The sequence below is a fragment of the Mus caroli genome, chromosome 11 (assembly GCF_900094665.2).
Source record: "Mus caroli chromosome 11, CAROLI_EIJ_v1.1, whole genome shotgun sequence".
NCBI classification, from domain to species: domain Eukaryota; kingdom Metazoa; phylum Chordata; class Mammalia; order Rodentia; family Muridae; genus Mus; species Mus caroli.
The window spans coordinates 1,462,345-1,473,396 of record NC_034580.1 but is presented as its reverse complement, the minus strand read 5'-3'; the positions used below and the strand labels follow the sequence as shown (position 1 = coordinate 1,473,396).

The 11,052-nt window shown below is 45.5% G+C and overlaps 1 long non-coding RNA gene across 1 annotated transcript in view; it reads left to right on the top strand.

The window, feature by feature from the left end:
* Positions 1 to 4,008, top strand: part of LOC110304245 — a 4,719-nt gene extending 711 nt beyond the window's left edge. The window contains exons 3-4 of the long non-coding RNA XR_002379037.1: positions 2,464 to 2,974; positions 3,880 to 4,008. This is a non-coding gene — a long non-coding RNA (uncharacterized LOC110304245). The remainder of the gene's footprint in view (positions 1 to 2,463; positions 2,975 to 3,879) is intronic.
* The last annotated feature ends 7,044 nt before the right edge of the window (positions 4,009 to 11,052 follow it).

Here is an 11,052-nt window from a genome sequence, read left to right as displayed (position 1 = left end):
GACAGAGACAGAGACAGAGATGGAGACAGAGACAGAGACGGAGAGACAGAGTGCATATATGCTCAGAAGAAAATTTTGGGTGTTGGTCTTGCCTTTGACTTGTTTGGGGCATGATCTCTTTGTTGTTCTCCCATGTGTATATCAAGCTAACTGCCACTCAAACTTCTCCTGGGACTCTCCTGCCTCTTCCACGTTCCTGTAGCAGTGTTGGGATTACTTACGTACTTGGTAGTGCACTTGCCATTTATGTAGGTTCTGAGGATCCAACCTCAGCTCCTCCCTGTGTGCAGCAGGCACTTTACAGATGGGGCCATTGTTTCAGCTTTGGGTGTGGTTGTTTGTTTGTTTGTTTGTTTGTTTTTGAGACTGGGTCTCAAGCTGGCCTCAAACTTATTACTGTAGCCAGGCTAGCCTCAAATTCCTGATCCTCCAGCCTCCACCTCTGAAGTGCTAGGATTAAAGTGTGTGCCTCCAAGCCTGGCCAGACTTGGTGTTTTAACCAGTCACTATGAAGTTTCAATTCGGTGGGATATTGCTAGCTTATTAGATTTCTTAGGAGAAGAGAAGAAGAGAAGTTTCTAGAAGATGCGCCATGACAATGAATAAAGAGAGGAGACATATGTTCTCTTCTTTCTTGTGTCTACAGTCATGGTCCACACAGTTCCCAAAGGACTCTAGTATGTAGCAACTTCAGTTCCTTAAGTATAGTTAGGGCACTAGCTCAAGCTGCTCCCCTGAGACAGTCCCCAGCTGTCTTTGTTAAGTTCCAGCATTCTCATTTTTTTTTTCAGTTCTAAGGTTCAAACCCAGAGCCTCAAATACACTAGACAAGAACTACAAAGCCCCAGTGTCCCTGCTCCTTTTACCCAGGTCTGATACACACACTCCTGTCTTCTGCACATCCCCGGCCCTGGGCGGCTTGTCCTTTGGTCCCGATGATGAGATGACTTAGTCTGCGCCTCCCTTGTTAGGCTGTGATCAGGCACTCAGGAATTCATCTCTTTTAGTCACTGGTCTTTTCTTATCTTGGTTCCCAGCACCTAAAACTTCATATGAAATACTTGCTGAGTGAGGACTGCGTATGTGGCTCAGTGGTAGACTGTTTGCCAGGATGCACAAGGCCCTGGGTTTGGTCCCCAGTATGGCAATTTTTTTCCCCCTCAAGACAGGATTTCTCTGTTTAGTCCTGGCTGTCCTGGAACTCACTTTGTAGACCAGGCTGGCCTCGAACTCAGAAATCCACCTGCCTCTGCCTCCCAAGTGCTGCGATTAAAAGTGTGCACCACCACTTCCCTGGCTCCCAGTATGGCAATTAATACATAAATAAAATGCCTGTTTTGGAAGTAGGGCATTTTGAGTCAAGGTTTCACTCTATAATCCAGACTGGCCTCCCTCAGCCCTCTCCAATGCTGGGATTATATTTGTGTGTTAATGGTTTGATTGCCAGTATAATCTTTTGATTTCCTTATGGTTTGTTTGTGCATTTGTTTCCTTGGAGTGGAGGACCAAACCCAGGGGCATATGCTTGCTAGACAAGTGCTCTGCCACTAAGCTAAATCCCCAAGCCCAGTATAATCTTTTATACTAAACCTCCCAATTCCAAATCAAGGAACTGAGACCTAGAGATGGGCAACTTGCCCAGGGCCATGCAACTGCATCCAACAGCTCCGTGCTATTTACTCGCTGCCGTAGACTATACCAGGTGAGACAAGACCATGTCAAAGACGGTAAAAGACTGTCTTCAACCGTGTGTGCAGACATAACTGTGCAATTTATAAAGTACAAGTGTTTACTTTTCACTGTTCCTTTGTGTATGAAGGGTGTGGGGAATATATGTCATGTGTGTATACTTGTTCATGTGTGTGCACATGTAGATGTCAGAAGTTGGTATCCAATGGCCTCCTGCTTACTCTTCATCTCGGGTGGTTTTGTTTTTGTTTAATGAGGCAGTATCGCTCATTAAATTTTGAGCTCACTGCTTCAGCAAGGCTAGCTGGCAACAGAACTTCTGGGACCCACTTGGCTCTGTCCACCCCACGGCTGGAATTACTAATGCATTCTGTTGCATCTGGCTTTTATATAGGTCCTGGGGATTTGAACTCAGCTCCTGATGCTTGAATGACAAGCACTTTGTTGACTGACTCATTTCTCCAGCTCTTCTCAAGGGAGTTAAGTATCTGTAAAGTCTATGGCCAAGGCACCAACAGGTTTGGTTGTCTTACAAGGGCTTCTTCCTGCTTCTAAGATGAGACATGGATGCTCTATCTCCTGGAGAAGCAAAGAGCAGTGTACTTACCTGGCACAAGGTGGAAGGGCAGGAGGGCTGAAATCCTTCATTAAGCCCTTTTATTCAGGCATCAAGTCCCATTCATGAGGGTGGAGCCTTGAACAGATCCTGTTGGTTTTGGTTTTATTGTTTGTTTTTTACTTTTTGTTTTGTTTTGTTTTTTAAATTTCTTGCAGACAGGATTTCTTTGTGTAGCCCTGCCTGTCCTGGAACTCACTATGCAGACCAGGCTATTCTGGAACTCAGACACTCGCCTACTTCTGTCTCCTGAGAGCTGAGGTTAAAGGCATGAACCCCCACACCTGGCTTATCATCTGTCTTCTCAACAAGAGACTTCCCACAGAGAAGGGATTCCATACTTGGGTCATGAAGAGATGCTGAGACCTATGTACCCTTCGAGTTGTACAGAGAGTTACAGGAGCACATTTCAGTAGAGAAGAGAAGCTGAAGACTCTCATCCAGCCCTGAAATGAGTGTCCCCCTAGAACCCTAGTCCGGGGCTGAGGCAGAAAGATTGAGAGCTGGAGCCTGGACTGGGTTACATAACAAGAACCAATCTAAAAGAAAGAAAAGAGTGTTTCTTTCCCCCAATGCTAATACTGCTCATGGCACCTTGCCGAAACTCCTCTTCCCTTTCAGCTAAAAATGCCCAAGAACCTCTAAAGGCTTGAGACAGGTTGGGAGCAGGTAAGATGTACATCACATGGCATAAGACAGAAATCCATTTTCAGCTGCAGCTGGTTGGGGCTAGAGGAGGAGCATCCTGCAAATGATGCCACTTAAGCTGACTTGAAATAGACTGGAGAGCCCGAGGGCTTAGCGAAGATGTAGAATGTATAGAAAGCCAGGAATGCACCTAACAGCCCAGCCATCTTCAACCATCCTGCCTGAAAGCAAAGCCTGTTTGTGGCAGTCATGACTGGACTTACTCTCATTGGCTTGGTTGTTGATTTTTTTCCTTTTTCTCCCTGGATCAGATGCATGAGTGGGGGAGAGGGGCTGGAAGGGAGGGGAGAATGAGCTGGGTTTGTGACGTCAACCGCCACCAGCAGTTCTTTGTCCCCTCTGTTGAATTATTCATCCTACAAGATAAATTTTTAATTTTCAATTTCGTACAGCAAATGCCAGGCAAACAGGTAGAAATGGAGTTTGAGACCCCGGGCTCAGAGCCATAGGTCTCCCAGGGTTCCCTGAAGCACAGGCTACCAGGGCCAAAAAATTATGCAGGAATCCACAAGGGGCTGGTACTGGAATGTACTCGGCTGAAGATGAAGTTGGTGTAAGGTTAGATTGTCCCTGAGGTGTCTGGGCTCCATTATCTGCTGCCTTTCGGGCCCCGTTCTCTCTCCTGTCTTAGCCAAGCACCCTGGTGGGCATTGCGCACCCAGTGTGGGCTCAAGCGCAGTCTTTGGAGTTCTTTAGGTTCAATTTAGAGTTCTGACTTGAAGTGACCCTGACTCAAGCAGTCTATCTTCTCAGGTTCAGCTCTATCAATATGGACCACTGTAAAATTATTTTATTTTAAACTTTTGTGTGGATTGGTATTTTGCTTACATGTATGTCTGTATGTCTCTTGTGTTTGGTGTCTGTAGAGGCCAAAAGAAGGAAGGCATTACATTCTCTGGAACTGGAGTCACAGATAGTTGTAAGCCACCAGGTGGGCTCGGAATCCAAGCTGGGTCCTTAGAAGAGCGAGCGGCCAGTATGACCTTACCTGCTGAGCCCCGCTGCCCAGTCTACCATTCCTCTTCCTTGGACACAGGTCTGTGCACTGCTGCTTGTTGGTAATGTGTTTGGCTTCTACCCACTACATGCAGCAGCACAGCCCTCTGTCCCCTGCTCCAGCTCTAGGCATTAGAGAATGTCCCCGGCCTCCTGGTGGGGAACACGGGTCCCATTTGAGAATGAGTGAACGCTTTCATTTGCTTGCTTTTTTTCTTTTTGTTTCTTTAATTATTATTATTATTATTTTTGTATACACATGTGTGCGTTCCCTGAAGCAGTATCTGTATACATGTGTATTTTGTGTACTTGGATCTCAGAGCCCCGGGAACTGGAATTATAGACCACTGTGAGACTCCATGTAGATGCTGGGAATTGAACTCACATGCTGTTTAAGAGCAGTCAGTGCTCTTAACCACAGAGTCATCTCTCCAGCCTTCTGTTTTGTTTTGTTTTGTTTTGTTTTGAGATAGGTTCTCTCACTGTGTAGCCAAAGCTGGCCTCAAACTTAAGATCCTGATGCTCAAATCCAGGGATTATAAAAGAGAGACCTCAACACTCAACTTCTTGAGTTTTTTGTTTTGTTTTTATAATCTTTTGTTTTGTTTTGTTTTCCTATACATGGTTTCTCTGTGTAGCTCTGTTCTGGAACTCACTGTATAGACCAGGCTGGCCTCGAACTCACAGTGATCCACCTGCCTCTGCCTCCCAAATGCTGGAATTAAAGGTGTGTGTCACCACCCCCTGACATCTTTTTATAATCCTTTTGACGGGGAATCAGAATGCTAGTGCTAAGACAAGATCCAGGATTGTGGAGGTCTCCATTAGGTAGGCCATGATGCTCAGTCCCCTGCTGTAGCCTCCTATGATGCCCAACTCACTCGGGGACTTTTGTTCTATTTTGTTGTTGTTTTGTTTTTCCTGATTTTATTTTTATTATTGTTTATTTAAGATAGGGTCTCAGTATGTAATCTTGACTGTCCTGGAACTCACTATGTAGACCAGGCTGGCCTTGAACTCACAGAGCTCCTCCCTGCCTCTGCCTCCCAAATCTTGGGATTAAAGGCTTGTACCATCACACCCAGCTGTTTTTCCTGAGTTTTAAAAGTGTGTATGTTTGTGTGCACGTGAGTGGGTATCCCAGGATGAGGGTAGGTGTCCACAGAGGCCTGATGCTTCAAACCCCCGGAGGTGTAGTCACAGGCAGTTTGGAGAGATGCTGAGAACTTACTGTGAGCCTCTGGAAGAGCTCTGAGCCATCTCTCTAGTGCCCCCTCCCCTTTTAAATAAAAAGCAAGCAAACAAGTCTCATGTAAGCAGAGGCTGGCCTTGAACTTTCAATTCTTTTGTTTGGGATAGAAAACCATCCATACGCTGGGATGACAGACTTGTATCAGCATAATCTGTTTACACTGGGATTTTTTTTTTTTTTTAGTGCATGAAGTAATAGTTCTCTATGGTGTTTAGCTTTGGATTTTGGTTCAGAAAATTCATCTTAAATTTCTTTGGAAGGCGAGAGGGAGCAATTGCTTCCCTTAGCTGGACATCCGGGCAAGATGTTGAGTGTCAGGTTTGATCGATCCGACAAGTCACGGGTATCCCCAAAGGCCAGCTCTGCCTCTTTGCTCTGGCAAAGGCAGTGAGTGATATGACTGCTTCGTTGCTGGATCTTAGAAAGCCTTCTAGTAGTGATGGGACTGTGTTCTTCTCTTCAGGGTAGAAGGAACACACTTATTCTCAGATTCCAAGTTAGAATCCTTACAGTAGCCGGGGTTGAGACACGTAGGTCACATGCCTGCTCCACAATTAGTGTGAGGGACTAAGAGTGATTCTTCAGTAAAGTTAATGGATGAGCCGGTTGGTGCTTAACCCTGGGACTTAAGCTGAAATTGTATCTCACAGGCATACGACTTTGCATACAAATGAAGGTCTAAGCACCATCAGTGCCCATTGGCTGTTTTGAAACCAATCACCATAGCTGCAGTGGGGAACGGGCTATGTTGATTGGCTGGACCTGGGACATAGCTTAACCTTGGAGTTAGTAGCATGCAAAAATTGTGGCTGCCTCACCCAGCATCAGCGATTGAAAACTGGGAAGAGCTGGATTCCCTATCCCAAAATAGAGATGTTGACAAAACAGAAGAAATAATGCTGGACAAGCAGGAATGGAGGATAGATGTCCACCGCCCGAGGCTGAGAGAGGCAGTGTGGACTGGTGCTGGGGTATGTGTTGCATGAACCAGGTACTTCCAGTCCACCCCTCTGATCCCTCCTCTAGTCCAGTCAGAGATTGGTGCTCTCAGGTGCAATCTGACAGCACTTTGCCTCTCATCCTATGCCACAGGGGTGTGGAACACCTGCCAAGCTAAATACTCATCCATATGTAAGTAGGAAGGGCTAGACAATGGCCTATCAGTACTCTGTGAAGCAACCCTTGCCCAACAGGGGTAGGAATTGATGGATAAATGTGTTGCCTTTGTTACTTACAGGGAATGCTTCCAAGATGTTTTTCCTCAGGCTGTTCAGAAGGTCTCCAAGGGTTGAGCTGTTCTTTAGTTACCCCATTAGGACCATTGTTTAGCTTAGTTTTGTGTGTGTGTGTGTGTGTGTGTGTGCGTGTGTAAGAGGGTATGTGGAGTTCAGAAGACAATGTCAAGAGTCATCTTCAGGAATGTCATCCATCTCCTTTGCGACAGGATTGCTCCCTGGCCTGGAGTTGACAATTGTTGGCTGGCTAACAAGTCCCAGGGATCTGCTTGTCCCTACCTTCCCAGAGCTGGGATTACAAGGGTGTGCCACCAGCCCTAGCTTTTTGCATTGGTGCTTAGAGCTTAGTACCTCACATTTGCAAAGCAAGCACTTTATAGACTGAACTACTACGTTAGCTCCCTGGCTTATTTTAATTTTATCTTATTTTACTCAGGGTCTCACGAATCATAGATTTTCCTCAAACTTACTATGTAGTCTCAAGATGATCTCAAACTTTTCTTTCTTTTTTTATTTCATTCTATTCTACTTTATTCTTGAGACAGGGTTTCACTGTGTAGCTCTGGCTGGCCTGTAGCTTACTCCGTAGACCAGCCTGACCTCTGGCTCTCAGCATCCTCCTGGCTCCACCTCCCAGTGCTGGTTAATGTGATGCTGGAGACTGAGCATCGGCTTTGTGCACTCTAGGCAAGTGCGCTACCAAGTCAGCCACGTTCCTTACTCCCACATTTTGTTTGTTTTTGAGATGGAGCCTTGCTATGTCACATTGTTTCTTCTGGGATTCTCTGTATTCAGGTTGACCTCAAGCTCAACGCACCCTCTTCCTTCCTGATTTTGTTCTTTGCCTGTCCAGTCCTTCTGTTCTCTGGGTTACTTCTTAGTAACAACCGTCTCACTCAGAAGCCTTGTATCAGACCTACATTCTGGGTAACCAAGGACAATCAAGATTCTGATACTCTGAGGTTTATTTACTCACATTTGTTTGCTCTGATTGGTGTTTGTGTGTGTGTGTGCTACAGCACACACGTGGCGATCAGAGAATAATGTTTGTGAGTTTGACTCTCTTTTTCCTCTGTGTTAGTCCTGAGAATTGAACTCAGGTCGTCAGACTTGGTAGCAAGCACCTTTACCTGCTAAGCGATCTGGCTGGCCTGTCTTTAAATGTATAGATAACATATAAAAAAAAATATGTTTGGGAGTCAGAGGATATAGATAAGTGGTAGAACGTTTATTATGCATAAGACCCTTGGTTCAATCAAAAGCCACACACATGAAAGGTAGGTTTTGTATCTTCACATTAGTGTCCTGGCTTTTGATCAGGGGCTGCTGGATCTCAGGGTCTGAAAGTTAAGTTTGGAATCCTTCCTGGAAGAAGGCAGTGCCTTACCAGTTCTTGTAGTTCTTGTATCTGGGAAGACCAGATAGATGGCAGAAGTGTCCCAAGATGAACTGTTGTCCAAAATGGTCGTCAAGGACTGGTTTTTGTCCTTTCAGGTCTTATCAAGATGACACTAGCCAAACAGGGACGGCTGCCCTGACTCCAGCTGGGTTCCTATGATGTCTGAGTTCCTATGATGTCTGAGGACACCACCAAGTTCCTGGGCATGTTGTACTTGCTTAGGGTAGCTTGCCAGCAAAGGCAGAAAACAGCCTTTGTGGCAATCCCGAGGGAGGGCCTGAAGCAAAGGCGGCCACCGCGTCTGTAGGAGCCTCTCCCCCACTGACCACAGATGTATTACAATGCGTCTCTGCTTCTTGCTGCCCGGGACTCAGGCTCCTTTCCCGGTGCCTGCTGATAATCCCTGACACTGTTTGGAGGAATGCGTCACTTTCTCAACTGTCTGGCTCTGGATTCACCGCCTACTGCGTCTCCTTTGGGATAAGATTGTTGGTCACGTGCCCAGATTAAACATCCTCCCTGTTCTTGCAGATGGCCCAAGATGCTTCTTCCTTTTCTTCACAACAGAAAACGGCGCAGTGTCTTCAAGGCATCGAGGTGCCCGCGTTATACACATCTAGCGATGCCCACTTGTGATGGAGGCAGCCTCCGCGCTGATTACCCGAGACCTAGGTTTTTCAGTGGCTCCCCACGGCAGTTGAAGGGCTTGTGTGGCTCTTCTTCAGCTTCCCCCAGCTAATTGCCCCGTACTCCAGGAAGTCTTTGCCATCTCCAACTGAGCAATGTTCCTTCTGTACGTTCCCAGGTTGCCTAAAATAAACCGTAGCACATTGCCGCGTGCCTGTCTGCTTGTGTTTGTCTCCTACAGTAGGTGAGAAATTCCTAAACACTCTGGCCCCATTTTGAGCTTACTCAGCAGGCCCCCAGAGCCACGCGGAGAAGGTACTTGGTTGAGTGGTTTCGTAAATGGAGTTTGGTTGCACGGCAATTGCATGTGTAAAACTTTGAGTTCAATTCTTGGCACTGTCCCTAACCTCCACACACCCCAAAGACTTTCCCATGTCAGGATGCCTTAATGGGTAAAGTCACCTGCCACCAAAGCCTGATGACCCTAGCTTGCTTCCTGGGACCCACCTGATGGACGGAAGTTGCCCTTTGACTTTTACACACTATATACCCCTCCCCACCAGATAGATAAAATAAATAAAAATTGTGGCCAGCCTGGTCTACAGCCTAAGTTCCAGGACAGCCAGGACTATACAGAGAAACCCTATCTCGAAAAAACCAAACCAACCAAACAAACAAAATATCACACGTGTGTTATGGCATATGTATCTGTGTGCATGTGTGAATTTGTGTACATACACACATGTAAATATATGCAATGTTTTCAGGTGTGGTAGCACAGGCCTTTAATCTCAGCACTCAAGAGGATCTGCCTGAATACATAATGAATTTCAAGTCAGGTAATGCAGTACTGAGACACTGCTTCAGAAACAAACAACAGTTTAAAAAATATCGAAGAAGTCTAGTTGAGGGTGTACTCGAAGTAAAATCTCAGGCCTCGTAATTTTTTAAGAAGGAACATAATTCATGTGTTAATACTGCCTATTGGTATTATCAATTATGTTATTATCAATTGGTATATCATTATGTTAACAAAATAAATACATATTTGCATAGACAAATATCTTAAAGGTCAAGCAAACACAAATTTTGAAAAGCTATTCCTAAATATAAATAGAAAAGAAACACACAGTAACAGAAAACATAGCAGTGTGTGTTCCCTGCAACCCTTGCCTCAGGGCAGCGATGGTTTTCTCAGTAGCAGCTGCATGCTTTCTCTATCCTTTCACTTAGCATTACAACATCAACAGTTTTTCAAATTGGAATGCCGACCTTTGGAGTTAAAAGGACTTTAGAAATGGTCCCATCCGCCTTCTTTATTTTTAGAGATAAGAAAAGCTGAGGTTCAATACAGTGACTGGTTCCAAATCTCCCAATAAAATGACGACTCTAGTTTCTTAACTTTCTGACCTGTGATGTCATCTTCCCAGCCCATAGCATTTGAGATTTTGTTGGTGAGTTCTCCATTCTTGGTTCTGAATAAGAAAACACTTGGAAACAAGGATTCCAAGGCCAAGACGGAGCAGAATTTGACTTGTGTATAATCATTTACTAGAGTTTAATGATGCAAAATAGGATAGTCCTGTGGCTGTCTCGTACACTGCTGGCTGGGAAGTAAATTAGGATGAGTACTTTGAGAAATCAAAACTGTTCTACACTGGGCAGTGGTGGCACATGCCTTTAATCCCAGCACTTGGGAGGCAGAGGCAGGCGGATCTATGAGTTCGAGGCCAGCCTGGTCTACAGAGTGAGTTCCAAGACAGCCAGGGCTACACAGAGAAACCCTGTCTCGAAAAACAAAAACAAACAAACAAACAAACAAAACCTGTTCTAGAAGGTGGGTGGCTGTGGTGGCGGCCTTTAATCCCAGCACTTGGGAGGCAGAGTTAGGCAGATCTCAGTGAGTTTGAGGCCAGCTTGGTCTTCAAGAGAAAGCTATTTTAGGATCTGTAGTTCACTTCCAGCCCATTTGTCCATCAGAGATGCATGGGCATTGAAATCACTGAGGTGGGTAAGGTAGGATCTGTGCTGCCAAACCTGCGGACCCGAGTTCCAGCCCTGGAGCCCATATGGAAGAAGGAAAACACTGACTCATGAAAATTGTCATCTTCCTCCACATGTGTACACACGCCTCCCTCTGCCAGTGTCCACAAATAAAGGAATGTAAAAGAGATGACTCCTTAGGTTGAACAAACATCACACGTGTACAAGGATACTCAGCTCTTTCTTATTAATGGTGACAGAAAATGGATACAATCCCTGTGTCCTCCCTCAGCAAATGCACAAATAATTTTGGTCTATTCATAAAAAATAAGGCGGTGATGGTGCACGCCTTTAATCCCAGCACTTGGGAGGCAGAGGCAGGTAGATTTCTGAGTTCGAGGCCAGCCTGGTCTACAAAGTGAGTTCCAGGACAGCCAGGGCTACACAGAGAAACCCTGTCTCAACAAACAAACAAACAAACAAACAAAACCCAACAACAACAAAAAAACCAACAAAGCAACTGCTTGCGGCTGGAGAGCTAGCTCAG